The sequence below is a fragment of the Rhodnius prolixus genome, unplaced genomic scaffold (genome assembly GCF_049639745.1).
Source record: "Rhodnius prolixus isolate KJV_2025 unplaced genomic scaffold, Rpr scaffold_1, whole genome shotgun sequence".
Classification (NCBI taxonomy): Eukaryota; Metazoa; Arthropoda; class Insecta; order Hemiptera; family Reduviidae; genus Rhodnius; species Rhodnius prolixus.
The window spans coordinates 9,448,643-9,474,995 of NW_027411581.1; the positions used below are offsets into that span (position 1 = coordinate 9,448,643).

Below are 26,353 nucleotides of genomic sequence, written 5' to 3' on the forward strand. Positions count from 1 at the left end.
TATTGTGAAGCTGTGCATGAAGATGTTAACGACGGTACGGAGACAAAGGGGATGCTGCGGGTGTCACGCAACATTATAAAGGCCATTGTTACCACTCTTATCACAACATACTGACGCTTTTTTTTTGGGGGGGTGAAAATGAAAGAAATATCCGCCCTCCATCCCGCACTTAGCATGTGTTCCATTTCTGATGTTTGTATGCCTCTACATATAAATGTCAGAAAGCATAAAAACGCCACATTGGACATTATTCACTAGAATTGGACCTACATTATTTTTTTAGACTTCTGCTCTTTGATGATTTACAAGAAGTAACAGATAATTACCTAATTCTAAGGGTGCAATGAATCACCGAGGCATTTTTTAACAAAACTTTGTTTGAACAAAAATAAGGGAAACAAGAAAATACAAATATTTATATTACATTCCTTAAAATTTTACATTTGTAGGAGCCATTGCCTAGGAACAAATTTTGTTTTAATTTCCCCATTATTCAATTGAAAGGTGTACATTTAGCTCCTGGGTCCCCAGTAAGTGAAACATCAAGCTACTTCAACATAACATAGAAGCAAACTACGCGATTTAAATACAGGAGTATTCCAACTGTTCGGGATCCAAAGTTAAGTTATAGGCCTTCCTTCGTATGTCAATCTACAGGCTGCGTATCCTTTACATGTGATCTAGGAGGCGATAAAGGAGGAAAAAATAACTGTTAGGGAAGATATTAAAGCTTAGTGGTAAGCATCCTGGGGATTTCAACGTGAAGATACCGTGTGCGAATCAAGCTGTCAGCCCTTGTGATTTTTATTAGAAGCTTCTTAAGGGTCTTAAGATTGTCTGCGACGACAGAACAGTCAGTGGAGGTAGGCATTTTACGGGAAAAAGCTCTGGGCGTCAATGCTATGGATGGTGACTTGATAAAATGAAAAAATTAAAACTGGTAGGACAGTTGTATAAGGGTTGATCGTTGAAAACTGCACGAAAAAGCGTAACTTTGAAAAACACCCAACTTTGACAATTTCTATCTATTTTTCTATAAAAGATGTAATTCCCAAATTTCCTTTAAAATATAGGGCAAATCCTGCTTTATAAATGTAATTTTTCTTTGGCAACAACCCAGATGTAATAGAGTATGAGAGAAAAATTGCTAAAAATGAGCAAAAACGGCATTTTCAAAAATTGTTCATGTTCTTGTTTGTGTATGTATATATTGTGTGTAACATTTACGATTTCATGTTGCCCATAGGCAATGATGCTCCTAATTACATTTAGCAACAAAAACAGAACTTTTATTCAGGTTTTTTTGCTTTAATTAATGCTTAATGGTAGAATCTCCATCCTTTCACGAACGCCAGTCCATAATACAAAGCCACTGTACCCACCCATGTATATTTTGAGATAGTATGTTAATAATTATCCAAACATCGCTTAAAATAACTTTGTATGGATAACTTTTGCTTTTTACGTAGTCACTGGATTAAAATTAAATCAGTTATATTTTGTACTGTATAATCTAAATTGTAAAATAAACAAGCGGGGAGACAATACACATCAAAAAGAAATATGTTAACAAAAAAAACAGTTAATAAAAGCTTTTATAGATCCATCAAGAGATCTCGATTCTGAAATGATCGCAATACTCATCACCGTAAAACAATGATGAATTCTAAAAGAAGAAGCTGCCACAAACTTATCTCAGTTGTAGGTAACATCATGGAAATTTCGCAGAACATGACAGCGTCAGCTACAGAACTCAGCTGCTTCTTAAAGTTTTTTATCTGGTCCAACCAACTAGAAGAATGATTTAAAACAAAATTAAAAAAATTATCTTAATTTTTTATTAAGGTAATTTGAGCTGTTCACTGCACAACTCGATTAACTCCATAAGAAAGTGGAGAAATGCGATGGAATAATGTACATTGTTTTATTAAAGTTCTGTTTTTAATAAAAAGTTCAGTAAATTCAGCGCCTGCTACCTGAATTATTGCAACGATTTACATTACAGCACGGCGTTAACCAAATTAGCTTTTGAAATAAATTATTTATTTTTTAATGGCTAACAAAATGTTTGTCCGTTTAAAGCTGTTAATTATTTGTTAATAATGGTATTATTTGAGAAATTTATTGTAAATATAAAAAGTGATTTGATACATAGAGTTAATCGATTAGTGCAATAAACGGCTCATTTATTGTAAATTCCTGTTCAATAGCATGACCTTAATGTTGATCAATTCCAAGCAATTTTAAATTAGATAAGCTAAGCAGCTTAGTTTAAATGCAAGTAAAGGCAGGCGGCTTGACATGTAAGGAGAGTGAAAAAAGTTAAAGAGAGAGTTAAACCTTGGCCGGCGGCTTAAGATGTCTCTCACTAACAGGGCGTGCTTTGAAGAATATAAATTGCTTTTACAAATTGATGTTTATTGAGCTTAACAATTGTTTCTAATTGTTTTCAGCAGTGGCAAAGGGGGGGGGGGTAATCTTGCTGTTGATTAGTTGATAATTATTATAAAACTAGAAAGTGTTATTTAATTTTCCTCAATTGATTTAATTTCAGGAAAATTGTAACATTTACAGCGTCTTATTTTAGATGGGTGGAAAAACAGCGATTGCCCCAAAAGATTTCTTGATCTTATTTGCTTCGAAAAATTACACAAATGAAAATTATAAAGCAATACTAAAGCAATTAGAATACGAAGTTTAAGGGAAGTGGAATCATTTTCGACAGAAAAATGATACAAAAAAAACACATTCTGCAATGTAGCAAAACTCGACTGGGGTATTTTCATCTAATTGGGAATTTCAGTAGAAATTTAATTCTCAACTTATAATACATAAAAACCTGTAAATCATACGGAAATGTTTCTTTAGAGTTATGCCAAAATCTACCCCGTTCTTAAAAACGTGCCATTAATCAAAGTTTTCTGGAGAAAAGTCGAGGAAAACAGCATGAGTGCAACGTGTGTGCGCGGTGCATTCATTAATGGAAAAATCATTGAGGATTTTGTTTTTTTCTTTATAAAAATCTCAAAATCAAGGAAAAATTTATACTGTAATTGTGGTTCTTCTAGTTTAGGAATTTTGAATGTTACTTTGAAGTCAGATTACACATTGGGGGGTCCAATTTAAATATCAAGTTTCAATTTCTTCTATTTTTTTTTTTATGAGATATTGTAAAGTAAAGTAAAGTAATTTCCTATTTTTTCAGGCGGGCTTTACGTCCAACTACCTAATTAGGTGTCGTGGACGGAGGCGACTAGCAAACATACTTTACTATAAATTTCTCATATTAACCATTAAAGGTATAGACTGGGAATATAGCCTAGTACCGCAATACATCTTAGCTTTGCGGGTCTAGCATATAACCGTTCGGCTACTGTGGCGCCTAAAACTGAAACTCAAACTCTGGTAGGTATTCATTTGTACTTCTATTGTGAGTTATTGTATTCTGATATGAACAAGGTCTTTTCCTCTGTTTGTGGCTCAAGCACCCTCAAGTAAATACTTCCGGCACAAACCCGAAAAAGACAATTTATCAATAATACGTTCCTACTTAATTCAAGTAAGGAACTACTTAGGGGGCATCCATAAATGACGTAACGCCACTATGTGGGGGAGTGGTAGAAAAATTGTGACTCTTTGTGACAAGAGGGGGTTAGGGGGATAGAATCAGCGTTATGTCACGCTATTTTAAATCACTTTTTCATTTCCTTTTTTTTTTTGAATAGCGCGCGTTTTGTGTACCATATGATTTTCGTTTTCATCGACTGGGTTATCGATATGTCGGTATATACAAGAGCGCCACTCAAAGACTGTTGTTTTGCATTGGTTTTTATGGCTGCCCGTAGTGAATTCGTTGAACTAAAATTATCGCGATTGATTCTACCGTTTGTTGACAATAAGATCGGAAATTTATATTATAAAATGTCAGAAAATCTTTATCAACGTTTTTACAAAGCTGTAAGGAGTAGCATATCCTTCAATATAAGGAAAAATTTTTAATGAAATTGAAATTGGGGGGGAAACCAAGATGTGACATCATTTTTTGGGGGAAGGGAGGAAAAAATTGTGACAAAGGGTGGCCGGGGGTCAAAAAAAGGAGATTTTTAGCACAAAATTCTCGTTATCAAATTGTTTAGAACAAAGGCCCCAATACATGTGGCAAGTACAGTTAAAAGTATTTGTAAAACATAACAGCAAATACTGTTACAGAAAGAAGGAAGTGGAATCAAGAGTGCCGGAAATGATTCACCACTAACGTTAAGTTTCTCTTTCAAACACCTTCCTACCCCCACCCGCTTTACTTTGTTCTCTACTTCAGGAATGGGCCGGAAAACGCAATTACTTCTCGGACGATCTAGACTCACTCTTTCCTTCCAATAATCTCTTTCTGGCGCAGACCCTACACTAACTCATTCTCCAGTGAAATGGTGTGAGGATATATCCCAAGTAATTGTACCCCCAAACCAACATGGTTTCTCTCCCAATTCAGGGTAACACTTTGAGGTTTCTATTTTTTTTTTTTAATATGTACATTATACACGTATTTTTAAATAAATATAAGCACATGTGTATTATATATGCTTACAGGATTTCTCTTTCAATGGTTCCAGAATTCAGTATGCAGAAATAATTAGAGATCTGTTGTTTATCACATAATCCACTTGCATTAATAAGGTTTAAGGTTTAAAGAAGGCTTAATTAATGTTTTGACAAGTGTCAAAATGTGTCAAAGCGTTTTTGTGAAAAGCGACTTCCTTTATCCCTTCTAAAAATTAACGGAAAAACTTGCATTGAATGAACCAACGGAAATTACCACCAAAAAAATGGCCCAAATTAACCAAGCTACCAATTATTCAAGCTTTTATTGGTTCTTAAGTGTCTGGCAAACATTTAAAAAAAAGTGAACTAAAACACGTCTTTTTCTGAAATATTCAACAACTTACTAGCTAAAAACAACTTCAACTGGTCGGCATTGACAGTCGAACGCATCCAAATAAATGCATTCACTCCTGATCAATAATTCTCTCACATCTAAATGCACTCAATTAAATATTAGTTTCATCGATTATTTAGATTTAGAAACTCTTATATTCTTCAATCGTTTAAAGCTACGGTTTAAATAAATTAATAATTTTAAATATTTAGTAGTAATATTATGATGTTTTTAAAAGTCACTCGATTGAGAGTAGAAGTGTTATCTATCAGGTCGTCCTTTAAGACGTTGGGAATACGAGGGTCGTTTGAAAAGTCCGTGCAAAGTCAGAGAGATAGCACTACTGGCGCGTATCGAGGTTATGTTTAGTTAGTAGCATCTCTTGGAAGAACACACACCAAGTTTCAGCCAGATCGGTCTATTTCTTTGTGTTTGGCATTCGTTTGAATCGAGGAAGTCGAGTGATTTTGCTTCGGCCGGAAAGATTATGGCGACTGTCTTTTGGGATTCGCAAGGAATAATCCTCATCGACTATCTGGAAAAGGGTAAAACTATTACAGGTGCATATTATTAATCGTTATTGGACCGTTTGAAAACCGAGCTGCAAGAAAAACGCCCACGATTGGCCCACAAAAAAGTCCTTTTCCATCACGACAACGCACCAGCTCAAACCTCAGCAGTTGTGGTCGCAAAATTAATGGAAATAGGGCTCCAACTCGTTTCACATCCCCCCTATTCTCCAGACTTGGCTCCCTCGGAATACTATTTGTTTCCCAATTCAAACGAGGAGGTGATTGCAGAAACGAATGGCTATTTTTCAGACTTGGACAAATCCTATTATTCGGAAGGGATCAACAAACTAGAGCAGCGTTGGACGAAGTGTATAAGCTTAAAAGGAGACTATGTTGAAAAATAAAAAAGGTTTACCCCAAAAAATTAAGTAGTTTTTATTTTTACACGGACTTTTCAAACAACCCTCGTATTATTCTGACGCTTACTACGGTGGTAACATGAACATTTCTTCAAAGACGGGTTAATTGTATTACATAAGGGAATGCCATCCTTAAGGTAATGGGTTATCCGAGTGACGCTAATTCTCAAGCGGACTATCAACACCTTATCTCCTTTATGGATCTAGAAGATGAGTCCCAGGGTTGCACTGAGTCTTTTACTTTAATAGCACTTAGCTTGTTACTTGGATACGGTAGTCCATTTTCCAGCTACCATCTTGGATTTATTAATGCTTCTCTACCATTAGTAACTAATGTCTTTCTGGGTCGCCACTTTTGCTGCATCAACTACAGGAAGATTTCCTTGAATTCCAGAATGATGGGGTATTCAACTAAATTGGAAAATTAGTCCCTTCTTATTTCTAATCATGTACTAAAGTGTATTTCCTTAATTAGTGAATCTGAACTGTTTGAAAAAGATTTAAAAATAAAAAGTAAATAAAAAGACAAAATATGTTATATATTTTTACACCGATAACACTAAAATTGTAACATTAAATTGGAATAAAAGCAATTCGTCAAGCTCACAATTGGCAGAAGATAGAATTCGTCCGTCGTTTCTTTTCTAAATATTCGACTAAAGAACCAACAACGCTTTGGAGTTTTACAAATCAAAATAACTCTTCTACACGCTTGCAGACATTCTCATGAAACTCGTCAGGTCTGTTAACTCATTGGCACTTTTCTTCTCAAATGTAAACATTTGTAATTGTATTTATAAATTTAAACATGACAAATGATGTACTGATTCTTTTATAACCCAATGAATTTGCCATCAAATAAATCTTTGTACTTCGCCAAAATGACTGGAGTCTTCTATTCAATTTTATGTATTTAATGACCTGCGACATCATTAAGACAATTTACTGTTACAATACAACAGAGTTCACGTTGACTTATTTTTTTTACGAAGAAAAAAAAAGAGTAAAACAAAATACAGCGTGACATTTGTCAACAGATAACCAACGAATAAAATCGATATCTACTTTAGTTTATGAACTGTCTGCCAGTCTTATTGGAGGAGAAAATCAGAAAACAATATTTCATGAGAAAGCTATTAGTCTGATTTATTGCTGATTTTGAGGCTATTTCTCTAAACGAAACAATTCTATGTTTTGAAGGATTGATTGTTTGATGACTTTTTTTGGGGGGGCGGTTAATTCTGTTGATGAAACTTCTTATCAGATGAAAACAATTATAAATTCATGGAATAAAAAGAATTAAGAATAATCTTGAATTGTTTCTAATTCAGTTGTTTTCTGAAACTGATAATGTTTTAAGCAATATCATTAGCATTTTTTTGTTTAAACTTAAGGCGCGTCCACATCTGAGATTATCGGCGCCCAGAGGTTTCTTTAACAATGTTTTCTTCATACAAAGTTTTCTCGTTTCAGATAACATTGTCCATCACCAGACAGTGAGCTGTTAGATGCTCCTAAGAACTAAAGGACCTACAGCCGGATTCTCCAACCGGTATCTCCGCGTCAGAATCGAGTAAGCTAAATCACTTAGCCAATCCTTTGCCTCCAAAAAGTCCATTGTTGGTAAAGCACTTTTAAGGCTCTGCCAAGGGAACAGTTCTCCGTCTGAAGAGCTACGATAAATGTTTTATTTAGCTAAATGTTGGCGACACCCGTAAGTGAAATAGCTAAAGATCAGAGACTACCGCTCCTAGCTGTAGAAAACGGTAAGTAATAAGGGGGTACTTTATGAAGTTTTGATCACAAACTTTTTTTTTTTATTTTTCTTCAAGTTCGATCACACTTAATGGTAACCAGACGTCAACTTTTCTTACTTATTTTTCCACTTGGACGAAACCCTCATTACTTGGCTAGTCACATTGTAATCCTTATCGTTCAATGGTAAGTACACTATCTGATATGTGATAGCAATGTCTAGGGGAGATGACAGTGTCCTCGTTATTTCTTTCTGAACCATATCCAGATTTCCTCCTCTCGCCAGATCTGCCTGTACTCCAGGTTCTATTCTCCGGTTGTAATAATAGTAGAAAACTCTACTAAGACCAGCTCTTGTCACTACACAGCCGCATAAAGCAGCCTCTATGGTCCATTGTTGTACAGGATGTTCTTGACCCACAATTTTCCAGATTTCTAAAGTAGATCTTTCCAGTTTTCTACAGTATCTTCCTTCAGTCAAACGAAAATAGACAATTAAATTACCATTTCTGCAGAATCGTGATAATTTTTTCTTCGTTCAACACTAGTTCGGCATTAAAAAGTATAAAAATTATTAATAAATCACAGGTTAATATATAAACTCCGTTTTTGAATTAGTTAATCGAGATCTCTTCCAGTTGTACCGCTTACATCTGGTTGAGAGGCTCTTGTGCTTAAGTTGGCCATTTTGTCTCAGCAAAAATGCTTTTTCCTTCAACACTTCAGTACAGTGACACTTCCACAAACACACCAGAGAGTAGGCCATTCCATTTAGCCACTTGACTCGTCGTTAAAAAAAGAGGGCAAGACCACCATACCTCCCCTCTCCACTTGAAACTAGACTCTTCCTCAATGTAAACTGCTCCCCAAAACCCCCGGCGAACTGAACCAGCCAAGCTCACCTAATTTGCCAACACATTTAAAAACCATTAACGCGGACAGCCTTTTTGAAATAGCAACGCTCCATGCTGTGCCACCATGCTGAGGTGATGATGACCTGGCCCTGCAATAATAGAAAGAAGAAAAAATACTTTAGGAATAAATAAAGAAATAAAAATAAAAGGAAAGATGGCGCCAACAGCTACTTATTCTGATAATCTAACCTTCAAAGAATTTAATGGAACTCATTATAATTTTATTTATTGATCTATAATTTTCTATAAAAAAAAAAAGATCGCATTTCTTCTCGCTTCCTCAGACCCAAACAGGGTTCCCAGCTTCACTGTAGTTAAACTGCTTTTCTATTTAAGACAAAAGTTATTATTAAGATGGCCTTATTAAGGCTCTTATACTTTCGATTTTCATTTCCAGTTCTTTAACAAAAAAACACGTCTTTACAATCATTTCTTTTGAAGCACATTCAAAGAAATATTTTCTAGGATACTTCATTTTAAATCACGTTACAACCATCATTATAATTTTAATTAGGTATTCAACCTTTTTCTAACCTTTAGCAACCCTTACAAATCTTAATGGGAACCAAAGGGAGGCTAATCATCCTCTTATTTCAAAAATAAGTTTAAAAAAACATTCAATTGTTCTCTGTCTTCATTTGGGAGGCTTTAGTTGCTGTAATGGAATTTAAAACTAGGTGGGTTCTAGTCAATCTACTCAAAACTTATGACGCCTACATTTCAGGAGGGCCTCCTCAAAAAAGAAAACCCTATTACGATGAACAATTTTGCTCATAAACTATGTCTATCATTTAGGTTAATATAAAGTAAATTAAAGCCTATTTTTACAGGCAAGCTTTACATCCAACTACCAAATTAGGTGCCGTGGACGGAGGCGACTAGCAAACATACTTTACTATAAATTTCTCATATTAACCATTAAAGGTATAGACTGGGAATATAGCCTAGTACCGCAATACATCTTAGCTTTGCGGGTCTAGCCTCTAACCGCTCTACTATCGTGGCGCCTAGCAAATATACTTTACTGTAAATTTCTCATATTAACCATTAAAGGTATAGACTTGGAATATAGCCTATTACCGCAATACATCTTAGCTTGGCGGGTCTAGCCTCCAACCGCTCTACTATCGTGGCGCCTAGCAAATATACTTTACTGTAAATTTCTCATATTAACCATTAAAGGTATAGACTTGGAATATAGCCTATTACCGCAATACATCTTAGCTTGGCGGGTCTAGCCTCCAACCGCTCTACTATCGTGGCGCCTAGCAAATATACTTTACTGTAAATTTCTCATATTAACCATTAAAGGTATAGACTGGGAATATAGCCTATTACCGCAATACATCTTAGCTTGGCGGGTCTAGCCTCCAACCGCTCTACTATCGTGGCGACTAGCAAATATACTTTACTGTAAATTTCTCATATTAACCATTAAAGGTATAGACTGGGAATATAGCCTATTACCGAAATACATCTTAGCTTTGCGGGTCTAGCCTATGTTATTTATTTATTATTTATTTATTTATTTATTTCTGTATTTATACAAAGTTGCAAGTTACAGAAAAAGTTAAACCTTTTACTGTACTATAAGAATTAAGAAATAATAATAATTGAAATAAACAAACTTATGCAGAACTTATACAACTGCAGGTGAACTTAAAAAGAAAAAGGAAAATGAAACTGAGGAGAACATAAACTGTTAGTAAATAGGAATCTAGGCGGTACAAAATCATAAATAAAACCTTCGCATTACTGACTAAAATAATAACATTACACAATAGTTATAGTAGGCACTGATTGAACTTTACTCTTGTAACAAAGTACTACGTAATCTCATTGCGTTAGTAATAAAGTTATACACGTTAAATACTTGAACTTTGTTTGTACATACAAGAATGCTTGTTAGGTCTAGCCTATAACCTCTCAACTATCGTGGCTCCTTAGGTTCCAAGCCCCGTCACTTAGGTTAATATATTGTGTTTCAAAATGGAAATTCTGACACAGCCTCATAAAACCAATGTATTACATCATGAAGGATAAAAAAAAAAACAGGTACTATCTTTTTGGAACCCATTTTCAGAAGCTCCTGATGAAGGGCACTAATATAAGAATCATTTGGAACTAAGACCATAAGCCATGCTGTATGACCTCCTGATAACTGGTAGATTTGAATGAAACACCTCTGTATTACTAAATATCAGCAGTTTATGGAGGTTTTTAAGAACACATTACTAATTACTGCCAAAAATAGTAAACTTTTCTTTTGGCTCAACGACTCCTTTTTCCAAGAGGGCAAAGCTTGCAAAAGAGCGATTGTTATGGCCTTTTTTTTTTGGCAGTAACTGTCGCCCTTAATTCCTGTCTTTCATAAAACTGTAGCTTCACATGTATTTAATAGTGAACAACAGAGTTAAACCCCATATTCTCGCACAGAAGTCTAAGGTCTTTAGGGCACGCGTGAAGGCATTGTTACCATCATGTTTTAAAAATTTAATGTGACTATGTAATCTTAAGTGATCAAGTGTTCATGAAGCGGAAGGGGACTAGTCATTTTTTTCAGGGATCTTAGAATCCCTCAGTTAATCAAAATCCAGACTTCTCTCCAAAATTCGTCCGTATAACTTCACACAGAGATTGCAGCGGAAGTTGTTGATTGTTGCTTAAAGATGACCGCAAAACCACAGACAATCTCTAGAACTCTAACAAAAATCTTCTCACTGAAGACAATTGCGATCAGATATTTTGAACTGCAGAGCAATTTAAACGGGTTAGATTGGGCTTTGGATGTCACAGAGAACTGAACGAAGGGCTTAGGCTTATAAAAAAGAATAACTTTGCAACACTAAACCGTGAAAGTAGAAGCACCATTTTAGAGCAATGAAGTTCAAGAAATTAATAAATGAAACAATAAGCTACGCGAACCATTAAATATGGGAGACGAAGGATGTAAGGAAAGTGACGTCATTGGGTATTAAGGTGGAACTGTGGTTGTACAGTCTTGGTTGCGGTTAGGCTGAATTACTGGGAATGTACGGGCAACAGTTTGGTAACTTGATCGCCATACCATTACTAGCACATCCCTCCTATCATACGTTTATCCAATAGATTTACTGTAATTTCATGGATACTGAACATACAAACTATATCCAGCTAAACTAGCAACACGCTTGTCACCTGTCCTCTTCAACAGATAAGCCAGACATGTCTATCCAGTAGCTAGATATTCTGTAAATAACTATCACATAATAAATTTTCTCTAGTGAATTTATTGATTCTGCCTTTTATTAAATATACATATTTTCATTAATGGTGTTTTTTTTTTTGGCAGTAACTGCCGCCCTTAATTCCTGTCTTCCATAAAACTGTAGCTTCAAATGGATTTTAATAGTGAACAACAGAGTTAAACCCCATATTCTCGCACAGAAGTCCAGGATCCAGAAATTAGCGCTGCGGTTGGCATTTGACGCATGCGCGCTGTGAACCTCCGGAAAGGAAGAAACCAGACGCAAACATTTGACTGTGTTTACGTTTGTTTGTTAGTATTTAAAAAGCTTCCGCCCATTGAAAATCTGTGAAATACGCGCTGTGATTTGTTCTCTTTAGAGCTAAAGGTGTGAAAGCGGCTGAAATTCATCGTGAGATCAGTGGAAGTTGATGGAAAAAACATTATGCTGGAAACAACTTGATAATCCTGAGTACAGTCCCGATCTAAAGCCTAGTGGCTGGCAATGGTTTCTGCATTTGAAGATGCATCTGGATGGTCAACGCTACGACGATGACGAGGTTCAAAAGGCCGTGTTACGGTGGTTGTCAAATCAGGCGGCAGACTTGTATGAGTGTGGGATTTCAAAGCTGTTTGTACGAGACATAAAAAAAAAGAAGTTAATTTTAGTATAAATAGTGAAAATTAATATAGCATAAAATCGCTCTTTAGATGGGGGATTTAGAATACAATCTTCAGTACTCCCTGCTTGTCATAAGAGGCGACTAAAAGGGTACACCTACACCTAAACACACATTTACAGACCACACATACATTACATATACGTACACCCCGACGTAAACCATTTAGGCATTCTCAGTACACATCCAAGGGCTACCTTCTCTAAGAAATAGCCCCCTGAAGGAGGCGCAAGTCTGAAGGTTCCGAGGAGAAGATCTGAGGGCGCCCCACGTAAATTTTCATGATTATGAGATCCCGATACCTGGCAATAGATCTCGATACCTGGAAATAGATCCCGATACCTGGCAATAGATCCCGATACCTGGCAATAGATCTCGATACCTGGAAATAGATCCCGATACCTGGCAATAGATCCCGATACCTGGCAATAGATCCCGATACCTGGCAATAGATCCCGATAACTGGCAATAGATCCCGATACCTGGCAATAGATCCCGATACCTGGCAATAGATCCCGATACCTGGCAATAGATCCCGATACCTGGCAATAGATCCCGATAACTGGCAATAGATCCCGATACCTGGCAATAGATCCCGATACCTGGCAATAGATCCCGATACCTGGCAATAGATCCCGATACCTGGCAATAGATCTCGATACCTGGCAATAGATCCCGATACCTGGCAATAGATCCCGATACCTGGCAATAGATTTCGATACCTGGCAATAGATCCCGATACCTGGCAATAGATCCCGATACCTGGCAATAGATCCCGATACCTGGCAATAGATCCCGATACCGGGCAATAGATCCCGATACCGGGCAATAGATCCCGATACCGGGCAATAGATCCCGATACCTGGCAATAGATCCCGATACCTGGCAATAGATCCCGATACCTGGCAATAGATCCCGATACCTGGCAATAGATTTCGATACCTGGCAATAGATCCCGATACCTGGCAATAGATCCCGATACCTGGCAATAGATCCCGATACCTGGCAATAGATCCCGATACCGGGCAATAGATCCCGATACCGGGCAATAGATCCCGATACCGGGCAATAGATCCCGATACCTGGCAATAGATCCCGATACCTGGCAATAGATCCCGATACCTGGCAATAGATCCCGATACCTGGCAATAGATCCCGATAACTGGCAATAGATCCCGATAACTGGCAATAGATCCCGATACCTGGCAATAGATCCCGATACCTGGCAATAGATCCCGATACCTGGCAATAGATCCCGATACCTGGCAATAGATCCCGATACCTGGCAATAGATCCCGATACCTGGCAATAGATCCCGATACCGGGGAATAGATCCCGATACCTGGTAATAGATCCCGATACCTGGTAATAGATCCCGATACCTGGCAATAGATCCCGATACCTGGCAATAGATCCCGATACCTGGCAAAATTCTGATACTTTGTCGAAAAATAAAAGGAAATTTTATTCTTTCCTGACCAACATTCTCTAGCGAAGTGGTCGATTGTAAAGCAACATTTACATATAAAAATAATGTATTTTATTATTTTAGTAGATAACTAAGCTGGGGCGCCAGTTATTCGCATAATATTTAATAGTCTATCTTGACATTTAGAATTACCAAATTATGCCATTATTCTAGCTAATTAGCAATAAAAGCTGCTTCCCTGGATAGCTTTAAGCATCTCCAAGGAGCTACTTAATTTTGTCCCACTACTTAAGATATTAAGTGCCTTCTGCTAAAGCCATTATATCAGTAAATATGAGACAATATGCAAATGAAGTTACAACCAGAGTATAATACAAAAGTCGGCGCATTTTTCACCTTTTCTATTTAAAAGTGCACTATTTAACTTATCTAAACTTCCACTTCTTTAGTAGCCAAGCAGAGGATTTCATTTTATAAAAGACTTAACTCTTTATTGAGGGCAAATTATTTAGCTTAAGTTAACACACTTTGGAGGAATGAGAAATTGACGACATATTCGTATATTCCACCCTAAAGGAGTCTGTCAGTGACTAAAGGAATCAGGAATGAGTTTTAATGAGGAAACAGCGTCAATGGTAAAGTGATTTACTTATCCAGGGAGGTACAAGCTGGACCCAGCTAATATTGCAATCATGCACCACCGCATTTTAAATCTGTTCAATCAAATCATGCTATAAGTAATGTAATGTACTTAAAATGAGTTAAATTTTCATTGGAGTGCTAGGTTGTGCTTGCCTTTGGCCTCCTTTAGCAGCTCCAGATGTTGGAATCTTGAGGCAGTAGATCAGATGATGGGAATAAAAAAAAACTCTTACAAAAGATTTTAACATATAATCACGAAATATTTACCCAGACACTAAATTCTATGTTTGAATTCACGACAGAATTGAGCGCTAAAGCAAAGGTAAATTTTCGAACACTAATCGAGAAGATTTTAAGGGATAAGGGAGGGTTTGTGTGTGTGTAGACATGTGAAGACATAAAGAGAGTAACTTCAGTAGGAGAAGAGTGGTGTGGGAATGGCACTGTCTTAGTGAAGTGTAATTCCAAAGCATGCGAAGAGAACTCGCTGAAATGATTGCCAGAGTCTACAAGATAGATACAAGTAGCAGTGGCAGTTGTTTTAGTATGTGAATGTGTCAATATGTGTATGTGTGGAGGCGGCAGTTCGTCACAAGTTACTGTGTATAGCGATTATCTCAACAGGCGACTGGCTGAGGGTACTACTCTGTCACTCAGGTGGCGTGCGCGTTCGTATCCAAGGAAGAAAATGTTTTGTAACAGTCTTGCAATACTCGGCCGTTCTTAGTCTTTCCTCCACTAATTCTCCGACAGTTCGTGAACAAGCTAAGACTATGGAGGCAGCAGTCCTGCCACACACACATATATATAACCATCAGAGCATTAGTCTGATTGCTTCGCTAAAATACCCACACTGTTTCTTTCCCAACTCTGCTAACAACCTTACAAAAACCTTCCTCGTTAGCTTAATTATTGGAACCTTTCATTTTATTACGTAATAATAAACACTTTCTCCTTTGTGTAAACAGAATTGGTACGACTAAGGAGTTCCCGTTCAAATCTCTTTCTCTATAAGTGTCAAATATTCCGAACAGTTTCCTAGTTTAGATGATCGTAACAGTGGTCCAAGCATAGAAAATCTTATCATCAATTACGAGAAGTTTGGCATATTTCTTTTGGATAAAACATAGCTTTCTATTCGAGACTCATAATGATAGCACTTTAAAAACAATTAAAAATAAATAAAAACTAATTTGGCAAACAGAAATTGGCCTGTGGAATTTGCTTTAATTGAAAAATTAAAAATTAAACTCTCTATTAAGCCATTAGTGGACGCCACGCTAGCCGAGCGGTTAAGAGGCTCAACCTGCAAAGCTAATAAGTATTGTGGTACTGGGTTCGATTACCGGTCTTGGGCCTTGGATTTTATTTAAATGGTTAATAAAAGAAATTTACAGTAAAGTATGTCTGCTAGTCGCCTCCGTCTACGACGCCTAATTGGTATTTGGACGTTAAGACCCGCCTGCAAAAATAGGCGATTACTTTATTAAGCCATTAGCGAAGTCTGCACGCGTTGTTCGGTGAATTCAGCTAAGTTTCAGTATAAGTTTGACTTTCAAACTGTTAAAGAAGAACGACCGAGATGAGAACTATGAATTGCAGACATTTTCCCTGGCATAAGAGTTACACAAGGAACACAAAGCGTAAAGAATACGAGTGTGTAGTGCTCCAATTCACAGCATCAACACCATCATCGTGGTGCTAGTGTTAGTAGAGAGGGATAAAGGACTAAAATAACCCTATTGTTATAGTTACGCTGCTAGCCCATGCGGCACCCGAGTCTCCCAATGTAAATTAATTCTACCCAATCCCCAAAAATACGGAAACCTTGAGCAAGGCGCCTGGACGTGCTAAGGCTTGATGGAGATCAGTGCCGATTTGGGAATGAGTAACGCGTCAATACACTGCGCTGCTCGCGGCGGGTGTGACGCTGATCTTAAGGCACAGTTTTTTGTGCCGGACTTACGAGTCTTATTGCTTTCACTTTTTGATTTGGAGGCCATAATACATAGCGGCTTATTTCTTTTTATTCATAATTAATTGCATTTAAGTAATTTATAGGACATTCAAATAGAGTTATTTGAACAATTAGACCTCTAAAAAACGCGAAAAATAGTTACTTTTCGGATACAAATTTTGCTTTTTAGACTAAACTAACCCTGTTTATTGCTAATAACCCTAAACTGAGTCAATAGTCTTAATCAGACTGTCTACTTTAAATTGAGTATATTAGTCTTTCTCATCCCTGTTTGCTAATTAATCTAAAATGTGAGTCAAATCTTTCTTTTTATGAAGCAATTAACGTTAAGTGAAAAAAATAAAATATTTAGAATCTTGCCCAAATTGTTTTTTATTTACTACAAAATACTGGATCACTTCCAACATTTGTTCAGAGATTCTGCGAGTGAAAATTCCAATATTCTTTATAAGAATTTGTAGTTGCTCTTGGGAATTTCTTTTTTCCCGTTCAGTTGCCTAAGGTTACCACGAACTGACTGCTTACATACCTCTGGGGAGTCTTGCTAAAAAGCAAAATGTTCTTAGAGAATCCGGCGAACCGTATAAGAAGGAAGATGGCATGATGATAGTGTAGCCCTTGAAATTCAACTACCTAGACCAGTACACCACGCTATCTCATACACCAAAATACACAAACCACATTCTGTTTTAGAGGTGGGTGAAGGGAGAAAATAGAGATAAATAGTTTTGGGGAGACTGGACTGATATGGACCAACTTTGCTGCTAGTTACTTTATATCGCCTCCTTATGGGCCCAAACATATGTTTATATAGATTTTATCTTATTTAAAACGAATTATGTTCAACGTACTAGTTTTAGAACAGTATAATTAACCAACCCGTTATCGCAGCTCTTTCCTTGCGTTCTTAAGGGATGAATTTGATAGAACTATTTTTCTTTTTGTATTTAGTTTTTGTGAAAACCTTGCTTTAGTCAATTACTCTCACTTTACAGCTTTTCCATTATTTCTTCGACCATATCTTGAACATTTATTTTATTATGTACCTAATTATTCTGCATATTATGCATTCAGTAATGTTTATGACACTGTTGCAGTTTTCTTTATTAATTTTTTATTTCTAAACTGTGTCTTACAGTGAGAATAAACAAATAAAGATAAATTTATCTACTTATTTTCACTAAATATCCACTCCAAAATTAGCTATCAATCACACTATAATAAGATACTTTGCAATCGGTAGCAGTGAGAATATTTTACTACCAACAAAGCTACAAAACTAGGCAAGTAGTAAAAATGTTTGACTAACCCTGCAGTAAAAGTTTTCTGAAGAACTTGAGCCCGCTGTAGCAGCAATTTCGCCCGATGTTGATGAACCCAATGAGATTAAGGGGATATAGAAGGGAATCTTGATATCTCCCAAGTAATGTGAAAATTATTAACCCCATTAAAATAGTCTATTTTAGAAGGATATATAAAAGATCTACCAGAAAGGATGTCTTTCGTTATTTCCAGAAGAAGGAAAAAAAGAAGTCCACAATAGGCTGCAGCTGAATAGAAATCTGTAGCGCCAAAATATAATTTTGCTATTACAGTAGAGTAAATAATCTACCTCTTAGTCAGTGTAGTTTAGACGTAAATGCCCGTCTGAAATAATGGCCATTGCTGAGGCTAAAAGAGAAGTGGTAGCTGCGTCTACAACCACATCTTTAAACATCATTTTTGGCCAGCGAGCAAATAAGAATAATGACTTTAACTGAATACCATGCTGTAGACTGGATTGTTAAGTGAGTATCAGATTTCAGTTCATTTATTTTAGATGATGAATTAGAAAGGTGTATGTTGAGCTGAATTTAGCACATATGTGCTGATTCATTGATTGAAGATAAATTACCAGCTAATTGTTTACTCAACAATGCTATCATTTACCTTAGCTCGTTTAGGGTCTGATCAAGAATTTGTCTTGTCATAATGTTTCATTTGTCACGATTTGGAATATTGGTTCTTAATTGTTAACCATCTCAGTAAATCACCTGACTCTTTAAAGTAGTCTTGCAAAATAAGTGACTACTTTTAATAAATTATTTATTCAATTTTAAGAGAATCGATTATACAAAATAAATTTACGGCGCTTTTACTAACGCAGCAAATGAAAATTAATATAATTAACTTCGTTTAGCCAGCTAATAAAATATCAGTCCAATAGCTGTTATTCTGAATGTAGTTAAAAATTAGATGTAGCAGGCTGAGGTAAAGGACCGCAAAGCTAAAACGTATTGACGTTCTGGGGGGAGGATTTGATTCAAAAAAATTAGCGAAAGATTTCTTCTGATTTAGGGAATTTAGTTTTCAGGAGGGTCAAAAAAGGGAATACCAAAACGGAAACCAAAATTTGAAGTTCCTGCAATTTTTCGTGTTTGAATTAGTGTTTATATACTTACAAAAAATACAAATATTTTCAAGAAAAACCTAAAGATCAAAAACAAAAAAGAAATAAACTATTAAAATTACCTTAGCTTATTCTAGATGATCATTAGATTGGTCCAGCACGAGGTACTTCATCAACAACTCGATATAATTGCGGACAGGTATAGATAGGCACGAAGAGAGCGCAGGAGCGGCGTTCTAATTATCTTTAACTTTTGTGTCAAAATAATGAGCATCTTTGAATAAAGGATGAAAAGGAAAGAAAGGTTGGTTCAACGCTTCATTTTTGTCAGATTTTTTTCTTTAATAAAATAATGAAGTTAACTTTTAATTTATGGTATCCTTGTCAGTTAAATTTCGGATCTTCTTTTCTGCAAACTGTAAGAAAATTCTTAAACTTTACCCAAGAGTCGCTCTCCAGCATTAAGAGTCTGATTAAAAGGACAGGTCTGGAGGATGAGCTTTAGAGTGAGGAGAGCCACAATAGATCTAAAGGGGCCGCAATGGCGTAGGCCTTGAGGCCGCCCTAGTCTAATCTATTAATCTATCTAAGGATTCTGGGACTTGCGTACTTTTTTTTTTTTCAAAAACTCTTTTATAGTTCCTGCCAACTATAATACTTTTAGAAACCTAACAACATTAAAAATGAAAGAACAACTAATTTTTTCTTAAAAGTATCAGAACAGAAAAAAGGTAGAGTATAACCGCAACTGTTAAGTTTACGATCTTTAATTTGCAAAGTTACTATTCCTAATTTATTATTATTATTATTATTAGTTAGGGAAGGGATTAGCTATGAGGTTAGCATACTGGACTCCCACGCGGAGGTCCCGGGTTCGAATCCAGCAGCTGACCCTTAGATTTTCTCTTCCTAGGAGCTTCTTACAGCTCACTGTCCGGTGATGGACAGTGTTGTCTGTAACGAGAGAACACTGTCCGGAGGCCGGCAGTGCACTGGAAAAAGCTCCGGGCGCTAATGACCTCAGCTGTTGATGCGCCAAAAAAAAAAAAAAAAAAAAAAAAAAAAAAAAAAAAAAAAAAAAATTATTATTAATTTTGGAAACTACCCTGCGGTAGCACTCTCTGTAGGAGAAGGATGACGTTTAGGTCTTCAGACTGCAAGGAAGTCGCGGGGCCACTGGCGATTCAGAAGTATTAGGGATGTCAGAGGAAGCGAGAGACAGTACAAGAGGATTAGAGCTAGTCGAGAGAGTAGTGTGGAATTTTTGGTATTTAGTCTTGGCGAGTAAGATAAATTTATTTATTTTTTCAATAGCTCATTTTCTTAAACAAAAATTACTTTAAGCAGGAGCTTTTTGAGCGCGTAGATTGGCCCAATTTTCCGGGTTTGATGGGGAGGGGCTGCTTTGCGGAGTGGGGCCAGTAACTATCACTTCCGCTTGCCTTCTTCCTGCAAGGAATGAATAATGGAGGAACTTTTCCCACTAATTAGATTTGTTAACGACAAATGAAGATTCAGTTAGCTCTCCGAATATTTATCAACTAGAATTTAGTTAACAGTTGAGGAAAAAGAGGAAAACTAAAAGAATTTAAAAGAAAATTCACTTAGGGAAGAAGCCCGCCAAAAAAAGTTGAATTTAGGCTGAAAGACTTTCTGAAGAATGTTAAAAAGTCACTTCACAGTCTGAATGTTGGATTGAGCAGTACTCCAGCATCATGCTTGGTCTTGGAATAGTCTTAGAAGTGTAACATGTACGGGAATAACTAGAGCAGTGCTTCCCAACCTTTTCTGGTCTTGGCAGATTAGTCAAATACCAAACAGTAAACGGCACACTGGAACTGAAATGCTCTCATTTCATTTTAAAATGACGTATTATGCTCAACTAGCGCTGTAATAACAACAATATTTCAATCCTACAAAAATACAAGTTTTCGTGGCAGCCTGTAACATTAATAACAAATCCAATCATTTTCCAGTCTATACCGTTCTCTGTCAATACAATTAACTACATGTTATACAGTAGCAATGAATCTTATGACAAAGAAATTCTTTATTTTAATGCCCATTATTGATGTCAAGAAGTGCCTGTAATTCGTGTAAAATTGTAAACTAAAAGAAAGTGATTGAAGCCCCTCTATCTAAATGAGATTAAAGTTACAAAAACTAAACAGTCAATAAAGAAGAACGAAAGCTAGGACATATTTTACTAATTCTCTATCTTCAATCCTCTTAAAGCAAGTTAACTCCAGTCTTCCAGTGGTCAACCTAGATAATGACAAAACTGCATTGCTTAAATTTTTATATTTGACTAGCCTATTATTGTGTTAATATTTGTGTTACGTTGTTAATTTTATATTTATCAGAGCAATTGGAAATTAGGGATAAAAAATTACTGAGTGTTAAAAAAATATAGTTTTGTTATTAACTAGGAAAGCTAACTTGTAATGATATATTTTAGTAAATTGCGTAACATTTGTTGTACTAATGCATTGGGTAAGAACAGAGACTGGAATCAGTGAACGAGTTGTTGGAATCGATTCCAACCCTGGAACTGATTTAAATCCAACGACTCCAAAGGTGGACTCGTTCTGACCATCACTGGAGCGCCACCGCCAAGCAGAACTGATGAAGTGAGGTTTGTTTTGTGTAGAAACTAATGGTATTACCGCATCATTTTGTGTTTTATTTCATTAGAGGAATATGAGGTTATACTATTTTAACTTATAATTAATTTTAATGCAATGCCATTATAATTTTATTATTTTTTTTTTTACTTTTTGCCACGGCACACAGGTTGGGAAGCACTGAACTAGAGGCTGTGATTAAAGAAGAAGTTCTGGAAAGACAAGACTTGAAAGTGCAGTCAGCAATGGATATGTTGGATTCGCAGATGCATTTAACCAAACCGGTAATCCTACATTCTACACCACTTGACTTCACTAAAATTATTGGGAAAGCGGTTTTTCATTTTACATAATAAACTGTTTTATTTTTACTTTTTACCCATAAACGGCTGTATACTTGCATTCCAAACGAACCAACAAAGAACTGTACAAACTAAAATTGGAGCGGAAAAAAGAAAACTAGATTAGACCAAAACTTTACGACTCCAACCCACAGGATAACTGTTCCAAAAACTCCGCCCCATCAACTGAAGAAGATTAAGTGTCCATGTAGTAAGTCCCGAGGGTTGTGTAAAACGTTCAGCATTTTATGATGTGTGTAGAGGGAAGGAACTTTCCCTTACTGGAGTTTAGAAGACTCTGCTGCCAGCTACAAACAACACACGAATTGCATCTCCCTAGAATTTAACAACAAACAAAACGTTTTAACTTGCTTTGAACTTGTTTTTTTTTTTTTTTTTTATTGCATTCTGCAGTACTTCGACGCAGTTTTCTTTATTTTCGTTCATGTTCAGCTGCTGTTGTTAAAAATCAATTGAAGGAACGAGAGAGTCGAATACAAAGGGCGAAAAATGTGCACGTGTTTTTTGTTTGAACATTAAATAATTTTTATTTTGTCTACAAAATGGAAAAGAAGAAAAACGTCAAAAACTGTTTACGCAAACTAGTCGGAGAAAAATGAATAGAGCTTGTATCCAGTTATTTATTTATAAATATACAACTAGAGTAGATATTGTGCAAATCGTGCGGATCTCTGATTGTAACTTCCTGCTAGAAATAACGTAATAAAAAAAAAGTACTTCACAAATTGGTGAATACGAGTTCTACTGTAAAAGACTTGCGAGCACCGATGGTAGGAGGTTGAAAAAATATGATTGAGGTGAAATGTGATGAAGGTACCCGTGCTATGATATGTCTGTCATGAAGTTCATAGCACGTGACACTTATAAATACAATTTATCCGAGTAGGATATGAAATAAATATCAAACAAGATCAATTCCAGCTACACTGTTAAAAATTTTATAAAAATGTGGATGCAGTAAAGATTTTTTTTTTTTGGTTGTGATGGGATTTTGGAGGTGATGGGGCGCCTGTAAAACTTGGAAGCTGAAAACCGATGGCGGTTGATTTATATGTTTAGAGAAGATGAGGTGATATTATGAGGTTTAAGGAATGATATGATGGAATTAAGGTGAAATAAGACCAAAATACTAACAAAGGTAAATTGTCTTTAACCAAGTAAACCGTTTTAGCATGATGAGATCGACTTTCAAATGACGGGGGTGAGCTCATTTATTTAATTAAAACTTACCAAAGACCAATTATACCCCCGCTCCGCTACTTATTCAAGGGTTAACTAAATCTTTGAAGGTAAATTTTCCAAAAAATGATTAACAATAAGTGAATTTTACTACAGAGAATGGGGTGCAAAGTTGAGAAGGTCTCTCTACGATAAATGCACGGACTTGCTCCGCAGTAATTTCCACAGTACAGTTATCATTTTTTAGCAACTGATAAAGCGATAAATAAAATCTTTGATCAACACCGATAATTTACTATAAATTTTGTAAAAAAACTTCTTGACTAACTCAAACGAGATGTCTCATTACCTTTAAATTAAGGATAAGAAACAAAGTAAATTGTAAATCGACAGTATTGGATTGGATTTAATTAATTTCTTAGTACATAAATACAATCCTTAGTTATTTGTTTAACTTTTCAAAAACCATCTTTCCTTCGCGTCCATTAACACAACAGTGCTCGATATAATTAATTTTAAGACAAATTCACAACTTGATTAATCAAGGAAAATTATTTTCTTAGAAATGATATTTTATGAATGGCGGCGGCAAACAACTAACAGGAAAAGTTTTTCAATAATTTTCACTGTTACATTTTCGTAAACAAACTTTTAAGCTTTCAATTTCCTTAGCTTTAATAATTTAATTAAAAATTATTCTTATTTTGGATGGGAGCAGGAAAATAACTTGAGATCATCGATTACCTACCCCTAGAGTAATGTTTGCTATTTTGCCTCTTCGACCTCGAACAGTTGTATCAAAACTCTCTGAAAATATTCTGTATCTAAAATAGCTCACACTATAACACAGCCAGAATTAGTTCCGAATATAATACATAACAGCATGAATAAATGATGTTTAAAATCAATACAGCCAAATACTTTATTATAATATGTTGAATATATGTAGTGTTGAACGAATTATATCGAGTAACAAAATATGAAAATGGTAAACCGCAGATTTAAAAAAAAAAAAAATGGTTAATGCAGTTTTTCGAAAAAATCTCAAAAAAAACTTTGAAGTGAGAACAAATACCATATTTACAACTTATCTATTTTGTGTTCACTTACATACAAACGAGGTGTAGCTATTAAATAACGAGACTAGACGCTGTAAAACATTTTATTTTAAGTTTATACATAGTTATTATCACCTTCAATATACACCACTCCCCTATTTCTACAACGCTCCATGCGAATTTACCATTGTTCGAAACAGTGCTGGAAGTCTTTTTCTGTGAGCTCCTGCATGACGCGTGCCGCTTTTTCTTTCAACGAGCTGAAATCGTGTTCCTTTTTATAGCAGATTTGAATTTGGGGAACAGATAAAAGTCACATGGGGCCAGGTCAGGCGAATAAAGCGGATGGCCTAAAGCTGGTATGTTGTACTTGGCTAGAAACGTCTTGAAAGACAATGCAGTGTAAGTCGGCGCGTTGTCTTGATGGAGAACCCATGACTTGTTCTTCCACAAATTGGGTCGTTTTTTCCTTACTATTTCACGGAGTTGAGGCAAGCACCTCAGGGTAGTAATGTTGATTAATTATAATCGATATTTTCATCCGTTTTGGACCTGGGCGGTTATCATCTCCAACGTCTTCTCGGCCATCTTGGAAACGCTTGAACCACTCAAAAACTTAGCGCACGTGATTAACATACATCGCCATAAACTTCTTTTAATAAAAGATAAGTTTCAGTAGCGGTTTTACCCAGTTTCATGTGAAATTACACGACTATTCGTTACTCTACTACATGTATCGTATCATGTTTTCGGCAAAACGAAACTAACACTTCTTACAAAAACGACGGTTCCGGTCAGACAGATTTCTCTACAAACACGTGAGACGCTGCTGCAATCGAAAGAGAAGGCTCTTCTGTAGCAGTATCAGTCTCGTTATTTAATAGCCACACCTCATAAATACGTTACAACACACAAGATTCGATCAATTTTCTTTATGGGAGGGGGCGATGGTTCAAGGAACTTTAAAACCTCTATTCCCTGTGAAACTTAATATAAGAAAATTTACACGATCTCAATATCTTCCTAACCAGGAAGGACTAAGTGAAAGTAATACCAATTCCAACTTTGAGGTCCAACAACACCAACTTTTATTTTGATAATATCCATGGTGGGCGATGACAGAGGATGGAGAGGATGTCAACTCTTCGGTAGAGGGGTGTATCATGACGAAAAGTTTTTCTGAATATGAGAAAAGAAATGGTAACCTTGCAACAGCGTGTGGGTTAAATGAAGGTCAGCGTCTATGAGGATAGAAGATAGGACATTCTAGTTGGAGATTCCTAATACGCCAAAGGCGGGTTTGTGTTTTTCTTTTATAATACTAATTTCTAGACAGAAGTAGAATCACAAATTGGAAGGCAGGCACTTCGACCGATGAGGGGATACATCTCGTAACGACTTCCGTTCTGGGGAGCGTACAGAAATAAGAATTTATGATGGTTGTTAAACCTATGTATGCTCTCAAAGCTGTTGTAAATTCAAAATGCGCTTTTGAAAATATTCTCCTACTAGGCGGAGTTAGAGAATGTGATTGCGTATCAATCCGTGAATTAAGAAGAGCACGTTTTCTCTTAGAGAAGGTCTCTATTTTCTATAAACACAAAATATAATCCTCTCTAATTAATCCATGTGGCGAAACATGTAACAATAATCTACTAATTTCACACAAAAGTATCGGTATTAAATATAACATTGTTATGGAAATATTTCAGTAAAAATGGTGGTGTAAATTAGAATGGAGCAAAATAAATGTATGGTTTTGTTCAAGCTCTCTAAATTACAATCACAAATGTAATAGCATTAAAGAGCTGCTGCCTATAACGTCATTTATCTCGTGAGTTTACACAAGCGAGAATTAATGTAAATAAATTTCTACAAAATATGGGAGATTTAATAACTAGAAGAAAGAATATATAATTGCAATAACAAAGTGAACAGATCTACGTTTTCATAAATGTGTTTATCAATTCTTGTTGATTCTATTCTAGTTTAGTTTTTTATACTAGTATTACGTCTATTTCCGTTAAAAAACAGTGCAGGTTGTTGATTTTCGGAAGAGAGCCAGTAGTTTGGCGAGATATGGTCAACTTCCTCTTGATTAAGACGACTTCAGTTTGTGCTGATCCAACTCAACGAGCCAATATTTTTGAGATGTCTCCACGTTTCGAGAATGATTCACCTGGGAAACACAGATCGGAAAAAAAATCGCTGCATTAAGACTCAGGGTATCAACGCAAACCGATGATCTCTCCT

At 36.0% G+C, this 26,353-nt stretch overlaps 1 protein-coding gene and 1 long non-coding RNA gene across 5 annotated transcripts in view; both read right to left on the minus strand.

Moving 5' to 3' along the window:
- Positions 1-26,353, minus strand: part of LOC141460614 (uncharacterized) — a 610,369-nt gene that overhangs the window by 453,918 nt on the left and 130,098 nt on the right. The gene's annotated exons all lie outside the window — the stretch shown is intronic.
- Positions 1-26,353, minus strand: part of LOC141453929 (uncharacterized) — a 45,421-nt gene that overhangs the window by 18,012 nt on the left and 1,056 nt on the right. The window contains exon 2 of the long non-coding RNA XR_012458314.1: positions 26,113-26,279. This is a non-coding gene — a long non-coding RNA (uncharacterized lncRNA). The remainder of the gene's footprint in view (positions 1-26,112; positions 26,280-26,353) is intronic.